We start from the raw sequence: 19,843 nt of genomic DNA on the forward strand, positions 1-19,843 counted from the left end.
TTTTTACTTGAATATCCAGAATTTTAATCCATGGCCTCAATGAGATGTTATTATAACCTGGAGTTTGTCTCCTCCTGCTACTCTCTTTGTTCCATATCAACTCAGACGTTTTCTTTTTTTTTGATTTCCACTGGGTGATGGTGGTAGTGGGGAATTTATAAGGTATGTGTACAGAACAGGATTTACTATAAGGTTGTGTAAACAGAGGAAATGTATATTGTAGAAAAACAAACTATAAAATATTTAATATTATACACCAATGCTTATAACAATTCCTTAATCAACTTGACAGCTAATTAGGGTTAGATTAGGTCATGAGGGTGAAATCTTCTTGATGGGATTAATGTCTTTATAAAATGAGAAAGAGACAGGAGATTCTGTCTCTTTCTCTCCTTCATTCCAACACCTTGTCCCCCACCATGGAAGGGTACAGCAGTAAGGTATCCATCTGCAAGCCAAGAAGAAGGCTCTCACCACAAACTGAATCTGCCATCACCTTAATCTTGGATTTCCCAGCCTCCAGACCTGTGAGAATGTTTTTTATTTAAACCACCCAGTCTATGGTATTTTGTTATAGCAGCCTGAACTAAGACAGTCATCTTTCTCCATACACTCCAATATTCTGGCATATTATGTAGACTTTGTATGCTCTTTTCCACTCTTAGTATGCTCCCTGTTCCTAGATGTTTTCCAAGTCATCTTCATTACTAATCCTGAGTAAGATATATTATACTTTCGACATTGTCCCTGAGGCTTAACCTGAAACCCATAAAGGGCACTTTTTTTTCATAACCATATAAGAAGTTATAGTTTTGTGTCATATGCCAGTAATGTAATCATACAAAATTATCGACATACAAGTTTTTGATTTCAAAATTTATTTTGATGTTATTGGTCTTTGGCCAATTTAGTTATACTGCAGGACATAATGGATCTACCCCAGAACTGTATTATAAAATAAAGAAAAACTAGCAGAAAAGTAGAACAATTCATCAAAAATGTTGATGAATTTAAATATCCTGGAAAAGTGATTATTTTCTAGTTTATATTTTTGACAGTTGCCCTTTTCTGTGTATGTACTGGATCAGTTGAAAGCCAGAATTACCGATGGATAACAGAAGTGATTAAGTTATCAATTGGATTAACTTACTAACCATGTTTTAAATAGGAATATATTAAGTAGTTTCATTCTTAAGGAAGAAAAAATATAGTCTAAAACTAAAAAGTATAAAAAAAATCAAAATTAAATATAGTGAATTAATTTTGTATGTCTTTCCTTTTCCAATAAAATTTTCTTTTCACCTGAATTGATCTTTCCATCTATCATCTATTTTTCATCTGAAAACATTTTTTCCCAAGTTAAAGAAAAGTAGTAGGGAATATCCTATCCAACATACATTTATAGACCACATATCAAGTCATAAAAGTTAATACATATGTTCACATAGGTACACTTTGAATGAAATTATTTAAACACCTTCAAGAAACTGCATTTAGAGTATATACAAAAAGAAGACTAAGTGTGAGGTCTCCTCTACTCTAAATGTATCATTCTCTTTGATCAGTAGATTCAACACTCTGATTCAGTTGAATAGTTGCCTGCTCCATTTCTCCATTAGTATCTGTACTGTCAACAATAGACACCTTCTTAAAAGAGAAAATTATCCTTCAGGCAAACATTGTCATGTGGCTACACTTTCCTTTTAGGAACTTATTTCTGTGCTTTGAAAAAATTTATATGTTTATTAATGAATTTTACAAAACAATTCTTACTTCAAAAATATTTTTTATAACTATTGTCAAAAATATATTTCCTTTATCACATTTATATGCATATTTCCTATTTTTAACACAAATAATCTGTCATTTAATATCTTAGACTTTTATTTGACCAATGAAAAATAGTTTCCCAAAGGAATGTCACATAAATTGGCCATAGTTACATTTTTTTCTCTTTTAGTTCATCAGCTGAAAATTCTTCATATTGACTATAATACCCATTTTCATGCATATACCATTGAAGAATTTAAAAAGCAACTTATGCATAATGACAAATTTAAAATGACTTTATTCTGAAACTGCCATTTTAAGGCAGTTTCTGTAGTGTGATTAAAAAACAGAATGTTGCAAGATTTGAAGTGCTTTGGCCTTTTCCATTTCTTAAAAATAGCCTTTAGATTCCCTTTTGACTTTTAAGAACTGACCAAGATGATCTTTTCCCAGAAAACTTTGTCTACTAAAAGGTCAAGAAAACTATGGTGATCCCTTAAGAAGTTGAATAGGAACTAAATTTTAAGAGCTATTATTAAGAAAATGATATTATTTATTGTTATTAAGTGTTAGATAACATATAAAATGTTATTAAGAAAATATGCACTAAGATGGTGCATATTCGTCAATTTATAGGAATTGTTGAAACTTTCTGAGAGTTATTTGAATATTCTCCTCTTTTCCAAGAATAAAGAAAGTGTCATTGAAACTGGGGTTTAGAAAATTCAAAATGAAATCATTTTACATTTACTGTCAGTGTTTTAAATTCATATATTATATCAGACTGTAATGGAGTTTAAATCTAGTTATCAAATCTTTAAAATTGTGATCCACCAACAATTTTAATCACTGAAAAACTTCAGACTGTGATCCATCTGATTCTCACTGTACAGTGCACAGTGCCTACGTTCTAATATCAAGCCATTTCATGAAAACGGGTTCTATACCTCTCCTCTGTTTTCTCCAACACATCAAAAACAGGTTCAACTGTGCATGTAGATTGCTAGGACATTTGGAAATTTGTGCTAATATTTCATTTATTTATTAAAACTATTGACAGAGAAACTAAAACGTGTTTTCTCTGAGGGTTCCCATCTACTTTCCTCTTTTCGTCTTCCTCTACTCTATGCCACTGTATAAACTCCAACTTTGTCTGACTCACACGTATTGATCATCTTTTAGTCAAAGCTTAAGCATTACTTTTTTTTCCAAACTGGCATAAATGACCCCCAAACTATGCTTACACACTCTCACAGCATTACTATTTTTGCCTTTTTTTGGTATTTATCACACTTTACCTGTGCAATGGCCATTTTTCATGCTACATTTTAAGCTTTTTGAGGTCATGGACTATTTTTTTTCCACTGCATCCTCAGGGACTATTTTTTTTCCACTGCATCCTATAATATAATATAATATAATATATATATATAATATAATATAATATAATAATATAATATAATATAATATAATATATATAATATAAAATGAACAGTGAAAATTCAATTGAGGAGAATTTTTATAAAAAGAGGAATATAATAGAATATATAATAACCTGAAAATGGTTTGTTGACTAAGGAAATTGCCTACACTTTTCTTTGCTGGCCAGGACAGGATCTTCAGGCTCCTTTAGACTCCCTTCTCCTGGCAGTTCCCTAAACACTTGTTTAATATTTTTTCCTCTCTGCTTCTCCTGATGTTCCAACTTATTCTCTTTTTCTGAGTTCTCATGTTCTATGCAGACTGTTACATGATGGAATTTACCAGTGCCCTCCCTGTCTTAGTCCATCTTTTCTTCTCCCTCTATATTTTATTCTTAGATGACTCATTCCTAATTTTACTGCAATTACTACCCATAGGTCCAAAACTCTCACTATACAAGAACAAATATTTGTATTTGCATCCTCATGTATATCTTGCAAGAAATTAAAAATACAAAAGGTCAAAACTGATCTTATGATGTCTCTCTCATATCTACTTATCATGTTCTTTAGCTTATTAGATGATAGTTCCATTACTTTAAATTTATGATCTAGAAAAATAATCCTATGTATCTTTTTTATTTCACCCTTTAATATTTTTTGAAATTTTCTTCATTCCCACTGAGTTCAAACTAGAATGGACAATCACATCATCCTTATAACCATTTCCTGCCATATTCATTCTTGATATAAATAGAATGAGGTTTGGAAGAATTGATCTGTGTGTTGGAATTTTAAAGAGAAATGATTTGTTAGTAGTTCAAGATAAAAATATCAAGTAAGTGATACTCAAGAAGAAAATGGTCCAAACAATCATCAATGTTTATTAAAGGCATACTTCTAAAAAGAAGACAGACATTTTAGGGCAAAAGATTAAGGGATTAAAACAAGTAAAGAATAGTGCTTGTAACTGAGTAAATATACCATGGGTCCTTTTCCTCAGACCCTGTGATGGGGAGGGGAGAGTGAGAAGTTATTATGAGAGTTCTATTTATCCATACACAATTCCAATTCAAGATGGTAAACTGAGCATATAAAATTTTATCTTTTTTTCTATTAAAATCCATATAAATAATAAGATAAACACAAAATTAAATCTACGATAGCCTTGTTAGAATGTTACTATTAAAAAGTATAATTTTAAACAAATTTTAGGAATATGAACAGTGGATGTGAGTGTATAAGTGGATGAAACAAAGCAAGAGAACTGAAATGAATTCGGAGCATGTCTTTTCAGAATCCTGGAGAAGGTTGGAGTCAAGAGATGCAAAGAGAAGTGAAAAGTAAGGCAGCAGATTGAGTGATTAACTGAAGATGCATGCAGAAACAACTTTATCTTTACCCTACTCCTTCCCAGCACAGCAGTTTTCTTTTTGATCTCTAGGCAAAAGTCTCTGAGGAAACTGAACAAACTACTTCTGGGGTACAAGGATTTTAGTGAGAGTACTGCAGAGTAAAAGCTCTCTCTGCTTTTACATCTTGGAGGGCCCAGTTTGCCCCTTGGGCACCTCCCCATAGGACCTAAAATGAAACTTGCTGAGGAAAATACTCTACAGATGGGTATTAAACTTCTAGCTAGTTACTAATTCAAAAACTGTTGGAGGATATAACAGCAAAGGAGACTCCTGCCTACTGCTATTTTAACGAGCCTATTCTTTCTATTTTAAGTATAATGCCCAAAAAAGTATCAACAGATACACAAAAAATACAATATTAAAGAGAAAATACCAAAATGAACAGTGAAAATTCAATTGAGGAGAATTTTTATAAAAATAATTAATATCCACAGACAATATTTTTTTTTTTTTTTTTTTTTTTTTTTTTTTTTTTTTTTTTTTCTTTTTGCGGTATGTGGGCCTCTCACTGCTGTGGCCTCTCCCATTGCGGAGCACAGGCTCCGGACGCGCAGGCCCAGCGGCCATGGCTCACGGGCCCAGCCGCTCCGCGGCATGTGGGATCCTCCCAGACCGGGGCACGAACCCGCGTCCCCTGCATCGGCAGGCGGACTCTCAACCACTGCGCCACCAGGGAGGCCCCACAGACAATATTTTTAAAGATGAAATCTGTTAACAAAATAATGACACTCTGAAGAAGAGGAATAGAATAAGAACTATCTGACATTAGTAATGTCATTTTTAATATAAAGTGTTGACTAAAGTGGTTAAGGGTTGACTTAAAGAGTCTAGAATATAGCAAACAAGCAAATACATGGGAAATACAAGGGAAGAATAAATGTTATAGGGGGAGCTACCTAATAGTTCAGCAAAGAAAAGCAGATAATATGGGAGATGGAAATTATTAATGAAACAGTTTTAAAAAAATGTTCTTTTGAACCAAAGAAGTAGAAAAGAAAAAAAAACTTAAAATTCAAACAATCTACTGAGCAGCATGAATTAACAAAAATAAAACTACTTGTGGCATTGCAGAACACCAAGGATAAAATAGTCAATGCTAAAAGATCAAAAAGTGAAATTAATCAAGACAATAAAGGAAGATATGCTAGAAAAGAATGAGACTCAGATTAGCATCAGTCTTCTCATAAACAAATTATTTTCTATCTAGAATTCTAAAATGTAAATTATATATATATACAATCTCACCCTTGAGAGATAATACATGTTTATGTGTGTGTGTGTGTATATATATACATATATATATACACACACACACACACACATACACATACATATATACATACACATTAATAAACAAAGGAGCAAATAAAAGATGCAACCAAGAAAAAGGGAAATAGAAGAACTGGAAAACAGTAGATCTAATACGGAATTATAGTATAGGAAAACGAAATGCCGAGCTTAGTGTTTTGAAGCAAGTCTTCTTCTGCGAGTCTGCTCCAAACTGGAGCAGAAAGCAAGAAGTGTCCAAAAGGAGAATCACCTTGGTGAGAATATGAATCTTATGATTTAAAGGATAAGACTGATGATGCAGATAAACTTGAGAATATGACCAAGCCATCTTCTATCAATAGCAATAAAACAGAGTAACAAAAACATTTTTAAAAGACTTAGAAATAAGATTTTAAAATGTACAAAAGAATCATGAACAAACAGGAAAAAAATTAAAATGTGCTATGGTTTTTCACAATTGATAGAATGTAAAAGAGGTTAATTCATATAACACTGAACATCCTCTTAATGCTTTCAATCAGAATATTGACACTGGGGTGGGGAACAATATTTACTTAGCAATAATCATGTAATTATTTTCATTTTTAATCAATCTATAGGAAAACATCATTTTGTTTTTAATTATGGCTTCTGTGCTGGCATTCAGCAACAGTAATGACAGAAACATAGAAGACAAAGTTATTTATGTCTATGAAAGTATTTTTAATTAAAAGATGAAAATCAAAAGGGTATGAATTATCTACATGTACAGAGGAAATTACACAAAGCTAGGCAATATGCATACTCTCAGTTGGAGGTACAAGGTTCCATGGCTCTTGGAATCACTTAAGAGACCACAGATGACAGTTACCATCTGGTTCCATCAAGTACATTGAAAAGCTCTGCTTTGTCACTCTCAGGTTTTCTTTTTCTACCCGTCTGGCCCATCCTGACTGGTATGCTGAGCTTGTCTGTTTATATGGCAGCTAACTACTTCAAACAAAACTCAGCACATTTGTGAATGCCTAGATTGAAACCAGCTGAATAAAAATGCATCCTAGGCATCCCTAGTTTTTAGTAAGACCAACCTAGAGAGCTGAATACATATATTGTTAATATTATCAATGTTAAAATAATAATGCAGTTAGCTGAAACTGTGAAACAGAAGTGGGGAATAGATGGGGGAAGAGAAATCAAGGATGATAATAACCATATATCATAGATGAGGGGGTCAAGAGTGTCTGAAGTTAGCAGAATAAAATATAAAACTTGAAATATATTATGAAATGTTAAAAAAGATTTTAAAATAACAGGACAATATAACTATCAAAATATGGAGAGAGTGAAAGTTATATAGGAGAAAACTGCAGCTATCCTACTGTTTCATTAATAAATAATATTTATAGTTAACAAAATCAAGAAAGAGATTCATAAACATTATTTAGAGCTATGCAAAGAGCCTCACTGGGAAAAGAGGGAATTTAGGAATGTTGGTGTAATTGATCCCTATTTTAAGTTTAAGTTTCTGTGGGTAGATTTCTTCTTTTTTTACCATGTTATATCACTTAGTTACTTTCTTCCATAATGTTATATAACAAAGACATTCAAAATCAGTGGCATGAAAACAATAAGCACTTATTTCTTGCTAACATAGTTGCAGTTTAGCTAGTGTGTCTCAACCTTGGGCTCTGCTGGGCTAAATGTGTCTCACTGTGGAGGCCAAATTGTAGTCAGAAGCTACCCATGGCTTTCTTCTTATTGAGATGACAGAAGCTCAAGGGAACAATGCCAGTCATCTAAGCACATCATAAATCTCTACAAACATCATGCCCACAAACATTCCTTTGGCCTGAACAAGACAAATAACCTAGGCTCCTGTCAAGGAACTGGGCAGTACATTCCACTATGAGATTTTGACAAGGATGTGTACATTGTAATTTCATATAGGGGAGTGAAGAAGGATCAATAAATTAAATTTACCATATATGTCCATAAATTACTTTGAAGAAAAGAATACTTGTTAAAATTTAAGTTTAAATAAATATAAAGATATACACCTTGTTATGTCCTTACTCTGACCAAAACCTTTCAATGTGTTCTATCTTCATCTGAATAAAAAACTCCAAAATAATTAAAATATCCTGAAAGACATTGCATGAGGTGTTTTTTATATATCTAATCTCATTTGGGAAGACTCAGCCTTATTCATTAATCACATTGGACTGCTCTTTAGTCTTTCTTTGCATGTATGCTCTTTTATTTTGTCTGGCTTGCTACCCAGACATGCCTTTGGTTAGTTAAGTGTTAGCCATTCTTTGAGTACTGCTTGGGCTTAGATTAATGATTTGTTGTGACTGCTGTTTGTTTTACTTTTGCTCTATACTTCTCATATGAAATGATCAACTATCATGAAATTAGTTGTTCAGGGACTTTTCTTCCCTGTTAAACTACTGGGTACATAAGGAAATGACCTTTCCTGGACAACACATCACCAGGATATAATATACTGCCTGGCACATATTTATAGAATGAATAGCCTATCAGGATTTTCGGTATACAAAATTCATCAATTTCTACTTGGACACATTCCATGAAAAAGTGGAAGATTTAAAAAATATATCTTCACAAATGTTTTATTTAACCAGATAGTACTATCTATGTTTAATCTATGTTATATTGGCTGAAATTAATATTTTTAATTCATGCATTAGCAGAACACTTATTAACTATTAACTACATCTACCTTGTAAATTACTGTATAAGACTTGTCAAAATGCAGACTTTAGAAAGATGTCAATGTATATAGAGTTAATAAAATAGTGTTGATGTACTGAACTGTACTAAAAAACAGTAATTGTATTTAGCATACCTGTTTATCTGTAACTCTTATACAAACAAATTAAGTATGGTAGGTGCTCTTGTGTGCTGTTACTTCCCTCCATACAAGTCAACACAAAAAGTCAAAATGATGGATGGGCCTAGAGATTATCATACTAAGTGAAGTCAGTCAGACAGAGAAAGACAAATATATGTGAAATCTAAAATATGATACAAACGAACTTATTTAAAAACAGAAGCAGACTCACAGACATAGAAAACAAACGTATGCTTACCAAAGGGGAAAGGGGAGCAGGGAGGGATAAATTAGGAGTTTAGGATTAGAGGATACAAATGACTATATATACAATAGATAAACAACAAGGTCCTTCTGTATAGCACAGGGAACTATATTCAATACCTTGTAATAAACTGTAATGGAAAAGAATATGAAAAAGAATACACACACAAACACACATATATATCTGAATCACTTTACTGTACACCGGAAAATAACACAACATTGTAGATCAAACATACTTCAAAAAAAATGTCAAAATGTATTGATTCCTTACCCCACCTCCCCACACACTTCACCATAGCATATTCCTAAATTATAGTTATGCAATATACAATTTATTTTTTACCTTAAACATTATTATAAAACTAAGCTAAGAGTTTAGTTTCTTTTCTTTTTCTCATCTGTTTAACAAAGATTTATTGAGAAGCTTTGTCAAGCATTTGTGATTGGGGGTAGAGTATTAAACAAAATGGACAAAGTTCTTACCCACAGAGAACTCTTATTCTAGTAGGGGAAAGAGAGAGAGAGAGATAATATATATATATACACTATAATATCAGTAAGCAATGATTACTATGAAAAACAATAAGATGTATTTAGAATGATGAGAACAATCTTTGATAGAGACTTCATTTGAAACATGCTTATCCATGCACTGAATTGGTCAGTGGAACAGTTATTCTTTCATACAACCTTTGATAGGAAGAATCAAAGAAAACAATCTTGATAGGAAGGCTTTTTTGAGATGATATTCAAATGAAGATTCTGAAGATAGGAGTGAGTTACATGAATAACTGGGGGAGCAGCACTGTAAAAATGATATAGAAACCACCTTATGAGAAACTTTGTGAATGCAATTGAGATGTTCATGAAAGAAAGTTATTAAAATTTGAATTAAAATGACCAAAAGTATTAATATACTCATACCAGAGTGTTATTGGATAAATAACATTTTTTCTATTTTATGAGATTGTAAAAGACTCATAACTGTTGAACAGTATTTACTGGAATATGAAACATCTGTCATGTGATCCTCTCATCTTATTTGGTAAGCAATAAAGGAGCGAATGATTTTTGAAAGCCACTTGAAGTTGTTAATAACTAATTAAAATTCCAGAGAAAAAACAGCTCTTATTTTAAACACAGAACCACTAGAGTATTAGGTACTTGAAATTGAGTAAATATGAAAACACTACACACTGAAATCTAAACAAACCAGAAGCCTTATTACAGCTGCTATTATCCCTGACATTCTGCCACTGACTGTACAACTATTCAATTTTTATCATTACAATATCTATGTGCACTTCTGAAGATGGCCAAGTAATTTGGTGATTTACATCATTTTCATTTATATTTAATTGGTTTTTACCATTGTATGAGACAATAACTGTTCCACTGACCAATTCAGTGCATGGAAAGCATGTTTCAGATGAAGTGATTGGAGATTCAAGACTAAAGAGAGATAATAAAAGAGACTGAGGAATATTTATGAGAAAGAGATTAAGGAAAGCAGAGAATTAAAAATTGAGTAGCTTCACATACACACAATCTGAATGAATACAAAGAGCCTATTTGGAGCAAAGAAATTCTATTAGAGATTTTCTGACTTTAAAGTGTGATTGAAATGCAATTAGGCAACTAATAGAACAAATGAAGAAAGAGAAAAATAAGCAGATAATAGCAGTATCTTAAAGATAATTAAGATAGAATGACCATAGGGTATTTCTTGTTTAGGATGATGGACATAATGTGTTCAGCTACATTCCCTTACAAACACACCATTAAGATGATGAAAATTTAATAAAAAGGTAAAAGTTGAAAGAATAAAAAGAACTGAAAGGGTCTATCAGTGAATGAAATATTTCAAAAGTAATTTGTAAGATGAAAGGCATATACAAGGCTATGACAGTAAAATTTGAGACAGAGGTAAGGAAGTCAAAATCTTTGTGAAAAGCAGGAGCTCATTTGCTCTGCAGAATCTGCAGGAGCCCAGGTACTAAGAAACTGTAAGCCTCACAGATGGCAGTAGTGAGATATAAGTCTGCAATTGCAATAAAAAATCTATAAATGGAACATCCCCCACCCCCTCCCCCAACACACCACAAGCACACACACATGACATCATCAGATGAATGCCCATTCACTCATTCATTTTTACAGTTTCATTTTTACAGAAGGAGAATAAGCCCTCTGAGAAGAAACTGTGTAGATAATGTGTGAGGGCATTAGTTACCCAGGGCACATATCTCCCAATTTATCTATTTATAGGCTCCAAAACAAATATTTACATTTTCAATTATAAAAAACCAGATGCCTAATTACAATTAAGTGTACTCTTTCATTGTAAATTATATGGCAATCAAGAATCACAAGACACCTGAGGAAAGCTTGCAAAATGAAGGGGAAAAAACAATACATAGAAGAAAGTACTCCTTAAATATGTCAATTATTCAAAGAACATGGAAACAAATATAATTTCTGATTATCAAATAAGACTTTTAATTTGTTTTGATATTGTATGCACTAAATAAGTTTCTACGGAAAGGAAATTCCAACACAAGAAACGGTCTTGGGAAATTAAAAAAAAAAACAATTTCAACAAATAGTGCTGGAACAACTGTACATTTACAGGCAAAATACAAAAACAAAAACAAGAAAAAAGGAAATGAATCTAGACCCAGATCTTACTTCCTTCACAAAAATTAACTCAAAAAAGATGACAGTTCTAAATGTAAAATGTAAATTTAAAAAGTCCTAGAAAATAACATAAGAGGAAATCCAGATGACTTTGAACATGGCAGTGACTTTTTTATATACGACACCAAAAACACAATCCATGAAAGAAATAATTGATCAGCTGGACTTGATTAAAATTGAAAATTTCTGCTCTGTGTCCACAGAATTAGAAGGCAAACTACAAAGTTGAAGAAAGTATGCAAGATACATCTGTGAAAAATGCCATTGGAATTTTGATAGGAATTGAATTAAATCTATAGATGGCTTTTGGGTAGTACAGATATATTAATATTCATTCTTCCAATCTGTGCACATTGGATAACTTTTCACTTGTTTGTGTCTTCTTTAATTTTTTTCATGAAAGTCTTAGTTTTCTTTGCACAGATCTTTGACTTTCTTGGTTAAATTTATTCCTAAGTAATGTATTGTCTTGTGAATGGAATAGTTTTATTTCTTTTTTAGCTTTTTTGTTGTTAGTGTATAGAAACTCCACTGATTTCTGTATGTTGACTTAATATCCTGCAGCTTTATTAAATTTGTTGATTAGTTCCAATAGTTTTTTCGGGTTGAGACTTTAGGATTTTCTATATATCAGATCATATCACCTGCAAATAATGACAGTTTTACTTATTCCTTTCCAATTTTGATATCTTTTTTTTTTCTTTGTCTTGTCTACTTGCTCTAGCTAAGGTTTCTAGTACTATGCTGCATAAGAGTAGTGACGATGGGGAACTTTGTCTTATTCCTGATCTTGGAGGAAAAGCTTTCAATCTTTCACCATTAGGAATTATGTTAGCTGTGGATTTCTTATATATAGCCTTTATAATGTCGAGGTGTGTTCCTTCTATGCCCAATTTGTTGAAGGTTTTTATCCTGAAAGGATGTTGTATTTTGTCAAATACTTTTTCTGCATTCATTGAGATGAACATATGAATTTTATCTTTTATACTATTAATGTGATGCATCACAGTTATTGACTTGTATATGTTGAACCATCCTTGCATCCTAGGGATAAATTCCACTTAATCATGTTGTATGATCTTATTAATGAGTTGTCAAATTCATTTTGATAACATTTGTTAGAGAATTTTTGCATCTATATTCATGAGAGATATTGGTCTATAGATTTCTTTTGTCACAGAAATAGAAAAAAAAATCCTAAAATTTATATGGAGTCACAAAACACTCCACTTAAGTCCAAGCAATTCCAAGAAAGAAGAACAAAGCTGAAGGCATCACACTTCCTAATTTCAAACTACACTACAAAACTACAGTAATTAAAATGGTATGATAATTGCATAAAAATGGACCTGTAGACTGATGGAACAAAATAGAGACCCCAGAAATAAACCACCATGTATATGTTTTATATCTATCTATCTAGATAGATAGATAGATAGATGCCAATATATAATGGACACACATACACACACACACACACACACACACCAATATACAATGAACTACTATTCAGCTATGAGAAAGAAGGAAATCCTGCTATTTGCGACACTGTGGATGGACATGAGGGCATTATGCTAAGTGATATAAGTCACATAGAGAATGACATACTGTGCATCACTTATACATGGAAAGTTAAAAAGCTGAACTCAAAGAAATAGAGTGTAGAATGGTGATTACCAGCTCTTGGATGTGGGGGAATTGGGGAGATGTTGTTATGGGGTACAAACTTATAACTAGTACATAAAAACGTTCCAGAGACGTAATGCAGAGCATAATGATTACAGTCAACAATAATGGATTAAAAACTTCACAGCTGCTGAGAGACTTGATCTTGTTTTTACCACACAAAAAAATGATAATTATGTGATTTGATAGAGGTGTTAGCTACATTAGTAATCATATTGCAATATATAAATGTATCAAATCAACACACTGTACACCTTAAACTTATGCAATGCCTTATGCCAATTATATATCAATTAACAATAAATCTGACAAAGAACTATTATTTTAAATATACAAAGAACTCTTAGAATTCAACAATAAAAAACAATCTGATAAAAAATAGGCCAAACACCTTAACAGACAACATACCAAAGAAGATATACAGATAGCAAATAAGCAGAGAAAAGATGTTCTACATCATATGTTGTCAGGGAAATGCTAATTAAAACAACAATGAGATATCACTACAAAACCTATTAGAATGGCCAAAACCCAGAACACTGCCAACACCAATTGTTGGTGAGGTGTAAAGTGGTGGGAATTCAAAATGGTACAGCCACTTTGGAAGACAGTTTGGTGGTTTCTCACAAAACTTACCATATAACAATGCAAATGCAAAACTTGGGTATTCACCCAAGGGAGCTGAACACTTATGTCCTCACATAAACCTGAACATGGATGCTTATCACAGAGTTATTCATAATTGCCAAAACTTGAAAGCAAGCATGATGTCCTTCAGTAAGTGAATGGATAAACTGTGACACATTCAGAAGATTGAATACTATTCAGTGCTAAAAATAAATGAGCAAAATCAAATCATAAAAAGACATGCAATTACATTAAATGCATATAACTGGGTGAAAAAAGCCAAAATTTTAGGTATATATAAAATTTACTGTGTAGTTAAAAGAGTTTAAGACCAGAAGAATAATTTTGCAATATATACAAATGTTGGAACCTATGTTATACATCTGAAACTAATGTTATTTGTCAATTTTATGTCAAAAAAATTCAGGAAGAATAAAAGCTTCTCCTTTTTCACTTTTTATACATGTATTAATTAAACTTTGAACAAATTTAAGAAATATATTAAAAATAATTTAGGAAAGATTGAATGTATCAATAGCTAAGAGGTCCAAACTCAATTGGTTATGTAAATAACTTTTCATGTACCTATATTATTTGCATACATACTTCATAATTAAACTTGAAATTGTGACCTTAGTGGAGCTAATATTAGCATTTTGAGAAAATTTTTGACTCAATTGAATTAATCAAAAAGTAGGTACACAGTTTCAACTTGGTTGAGACCAAATGATTGACTTTATGTGGAACCCAATCAAACCCTCTAAAATAGTTTATCTTGAGTAACCTTTTATAGTCTTATTTTATCCATACACTAAATAACAGTAAAAAAAAAAAAAAAAAACGAAGAACTTTTTTTCTTTTTAAATCACAAAGCATTTAGATATGGTGGGGAAAAAGCAATAAAGCATTCACCTGAATAAAATATTTTATTTCAAGAAAAATTATATTGTAAGTGAATCATGTTTTGAAAATGTGTCAAATATGTTTTGAAGTATTGTTATATTTCCTTACTTTCTTGAGTTCTAGGTCAAAACAGGTATCTGACTCTTTTAAATTCAGTATGTTATAAAACAGAAATATAGATCAATGGAACAGGATAGAAAGCCCAGAGATAAACCCACACACAATGGTCACCTTATTTTTGATAAAGGAGGCAAGAATATACAATGGAGAAAAGACAGCCTCTTCAATAATTTGGGCTTGGAAAACTGGACAGCTACATGTAAAAGAATGAAATTAGAACACTCTATAACACCATACACAAAAATAAACTCAAAATGGGGCTTCCCTGGTGGCACAGTGGTTGAGAGTCCGCCTGCCGATGAAGGGGACACGGGTTCATGTCCCTGTCAGGGAAGATCCCACATGCCATGGAGTGGCAGGACCCGTGAGCTATGGCCACTGAGCCTGTGTGTCCGGAGCCTGTGCTCCACAACGGGAGAGGCCACAACAGTGAGAGGCCCGTGTACTGCAAAACAAACAAACAAAAAAAAAAAACAAAAAAACCCAAAATGGATTAAAGACCTAAATGTAAGGTCAGACACTATAAAACTCTTAGAGGAAAACAGGCAGAACACTTTATGACATAAATCACAGCAAGATCCTTTTGGACCCATCTCCTAGAGAAATGGAAATAAAGAGAAAAATAAACAAATGGGACCTAATGAAACTTAAATGCTTTTGCACAGCAAAGGAAACCATAAAAAAGATGAAAAGACAACCCTCAGAATGGGAGAAAATATTTGCAAATGAAGCAACTGACAAAGGATTAATCTCTAAAATATACAAGCAGTGTATGCAGCTCAATAGCAAAAAAACAAACAACCCAATCCAAAAATGGGCAGAAGAGCTAAATAGACATTTCTCCAAAGAAGATATACAGAATCACAACAAACACATGAAAGGATGCTCAACATCATTAATTATTAGAGAAATGCAAATCTAAACTACTATCAGGTATCACCTCACACTGGTCAGAATGGCCATCATCAAAAATCTACAAACAACAGATGCTGGAGACAGTGTGGAGAAAAGGGAATCCTCTTGCACTGTTGGTGGGAATGTAAATTGATACAGCCACTATGGAGAACAGTATGGAGGTTCCTTAAAAAACTAAAAATAGAATTACCATATGACCCAGCAATCCCATTACTGGGCATATACCCAGAGAAAACCGTAATTCTAAAAGAGTCATGTACAACAGATGAATGGATAAAGAAGATGTGACACATATATACAGTCGAATATTACTCAGCCATAAAAAGAAATGAAATGGAGTTATTTGTAGTGAGGTGGATGGACATAGATTCTGTCATACAGAGTGAAGTAAGTCAGAAAGAGAAAAACAAATACCATATGCTAACACATATATATGGAATCTAAGGGGAAAAAAAGTCATGAAGAACCTAGGGGTAAGATGGGAATAAAGACACAGACCTACTAGATAATGGACTTGAGGATATGGGGAGGGGGAAGGGTAAGTTGTGACAAATTGAGAGAGTGGCATGGACATACATACACTACTAAACGTAAAACAGATAGCTGGGGGAAGCAGCCGCATAGCACAGGGAGATCAGCTCAGTGGTTTGTGACAACCTAGAGGGGTGGGATAGGGAGGGTAGGAGGGAGTGAGATGCAAGAGGGAAGAGATATGGGAACATATGTATAACTGATTCACTTTGTTATAAAGCAGAAACTAACACACCATTGTAAGGCAATTATACTCCAATAAAGATGTTAAAAAACAAAACCCAAAAAACTAAAAATAGAACTACCATTTGACCCAGCAATCCCACTGAGAAAACCATAATTCAAAAACAGACATGTACCACAATGTTCATTGCAGCACTATTTACAATAGCCAGGACATGGAAGCAACTTAAATGTCCATTGACAGATGAATGGATAAAGAAGATGTGGCACATATATACAATGGAATATTACTCAGCCATAAAAAGAAATGAAATTGAATGATTTGTAGTGAGGTGGATGGACATAGATTCTGTCATACAGAGTGAAGTAAGTCAGAAAAACAAATACCATATGCTAACACATATATATGGACTCTAATAAAACAGTGGTTCTGAAGAACCTAGGGGTAGGGCAAGAATAAAGATGTAAATGTAGAGAATGGACTTGAAGACACGGGGAGTGGGAAGGGTAAGCTGGGACAAAGTGAGAGAGTGGCATTGACATATAGACACTACCAAATGTAAAACACAGAGCTAGTGGGAAGTAGCTGCATAGCACAAGGAGATCAGCTCAGTGTTTTGTGACCACTTTGTGGGGTGGGATAGGGAGGGTGGGAGGGAGACACAAGAGAAAGGGGATATGGGGATATATGTATACATATAGCTGATTCACTTTGTTATACAGCAGAAACTACCACAACATTGTAAAGCAATTATACTCCAATAAAGATGTTAAAAAATTCATTGTTGTGAAATTCATGTTTGCTACATTTTAACATTAAGCCACTCATTTTTAGAAAATAAAGCATTTTGTCCCAGTCTTCAGAAACAATTATTTTTCATGAGTTGACACAGTTTTTGACTGAGTCTGTCAGAAAAACTTATATAGTTCTCTTGCTGTAATAAATGGGATAGTCAGGCTCTAGTTTCCATAAAAATAGATTTTTGAAAATAACAATTCTGGGATTTATTAGATTTTCTAGCAAAACATTGTAATTATCTCATATATCAACCATGACTAGTCCTTATTACAAGTGCCAGTTGTGATCATTTGCTGATTTTGTTGATGTTCAAGGAATATCATAGATGCATTTGAAGTTTACCTTAAAATGATGAGTTCTGAGCACTAAGTTTTCCCTTAAATTTTTTGATAAATATTTGTATAGAGAATGTAATAATTTTTTATCAGAATTTGTATGCAATACAACTGCAGGGTGCTTGATTCTTTTTTCCCTTTGATACTAGAAGGGCATTAATTATCTATCCCTGGGGATATGACATTCAGAACCTCTTTTCTGTTTTGTTTCACATCCTCTAATTTTTCTGGCATACACTTGACTGTTCTTCAAATCAGCTGAACTGATACCTGAGAGTAGCTCTCATTGTATCAATGAGAAAGCTTAGATCAAGGGGGAAATATAAGCTGACTTCTTGAATATGATAAAGCATTTAATAAATAATTAATAAAAAACACTCAAATATAAAGTTTCATGCACTCCTCCCACCAACATTTAAGAATTCAAAAATATAAGCTACTATATGATCACTCTGAATAGTCTATAAATTCAGGTGTTATATGCACTATTTCAGTGATATGTAAAGGTTATTTATAACTTTGTAGAAGATGAAATAGAAAAAGTATGCATTAATTATCTTACCTTTGATGAGTATAGTGATTTATTTGATATTTTTCCCAATTGTATTTATATTTTCAATGAAATCATGCTATATGATTCTGGAGTGATTGATGATTAATAAATAGAAAGATAAAACTTCAATGTTACTATAAAACTGACAAAATGATTTATAGGTATGTTACTTATATAAACTAGGGCTCCTAAGGCATATTTAGGTGAAGGTAGTTTTAAAGCAATATTATTAGAGGCTTTGACAACAAAACAAAGGGTCAAAGTAAAATACTGCAGATTTATCTTATGCTCCTATATCTCCCTCTCACAGATTCCCAACAAACAGTAGGTGATGAAAGGACCTGAGATGCCCTGTAATAGAATGCTGCTTACATTTTAGTGGTAATCATTTGAAAAATAAAAATAAGCCCTACTTTGGGAATGACATTTTTTAAAGATTACCTATTAACACTATTCAGAACAAATTTTTCTTAGCATTAATTGTAGCAAAGTGGGAATTATAAGGGAGTTCAAAAATCTATGACATTTCATCTCCCCTATCCTCAAAGATCTGATGCCAATTTTAAATGTATGATTTAGCAGCACGATACACATATAAGACTCTGAAACTATACAAACAATGCTTAACCTGTGGTTCCTGAAGCAATATAACTATTGCACCAGCTTTATTATCACAACCTGATGAATGACTGAGAAAAATTTGAACATCTAGTGAACTCCTGAGTCCCAACATCTATTTCATTCATTAAAAAGGGTGAATAAATCTATATGTAGTCTTGTACTATAAATATGTGATCACCAGTTAATAATTCAGTATCTCTGGTGTCCCAGCTCAAACATCTGTCTTATTTTTAGAATTCAGTACTTTACAATATCCGTAAACATTTTACTAAAAGTTAAATTTAACAATCCTTAATCTAGGATAACAAACCTTGGACTGTCATTTCATTTTCACTTCCTCTTCTTCTTCCCACCTCTCCATTAACTCTACGCCATCCAAAAAAAACCCCAAATCATATGCTGTACCACTTGATGACAACTTATATTGAACAATATAATAGGCATATGAAATAGGTAGAGATTTATTTACAATTCCAAGTTGATATTTTTTCTAATTTTCCTTGTTATACAGAGTAACTCTGCATTACATTATAAATGATCTTACTTTGTATATGAATTTGATTCTACTTTGACTAGTTTTCTGACACGTTGATAACATAACATAATTTAAAATTTATTTTAAATCAGATTTTTTAAAATGTGTGCACCGATTAACAGGAAATACTTTATGGACAATGCATTACTTTAAAAAATTTAATAAAATCTTGATTGTTCTTTAGGTAAAACTAGTTTAACATCTTATTTTTCTGGATTTATATTCTTATAAAGGAAGTGAAGATGTCCCCAGTAGATTTTTCAGAGCACAGAGGCTTAAAGATTGTGAATATACATTTGATTGTTAAATTCTTTGACAAGCACAATCAAAAAAAAAATCCTC

Source organism: Mesoplodon bidens, assembly GCF_964165515.1.
Source record: "Mesoplodon bidens genome assembly, chromosome: 5".
NCBI lineage: Eukaryota > Metazoa > Chordata > Mammalia > Artiodactyla > Ziphiidae > Mesoplodon > Mesoplodon bidens.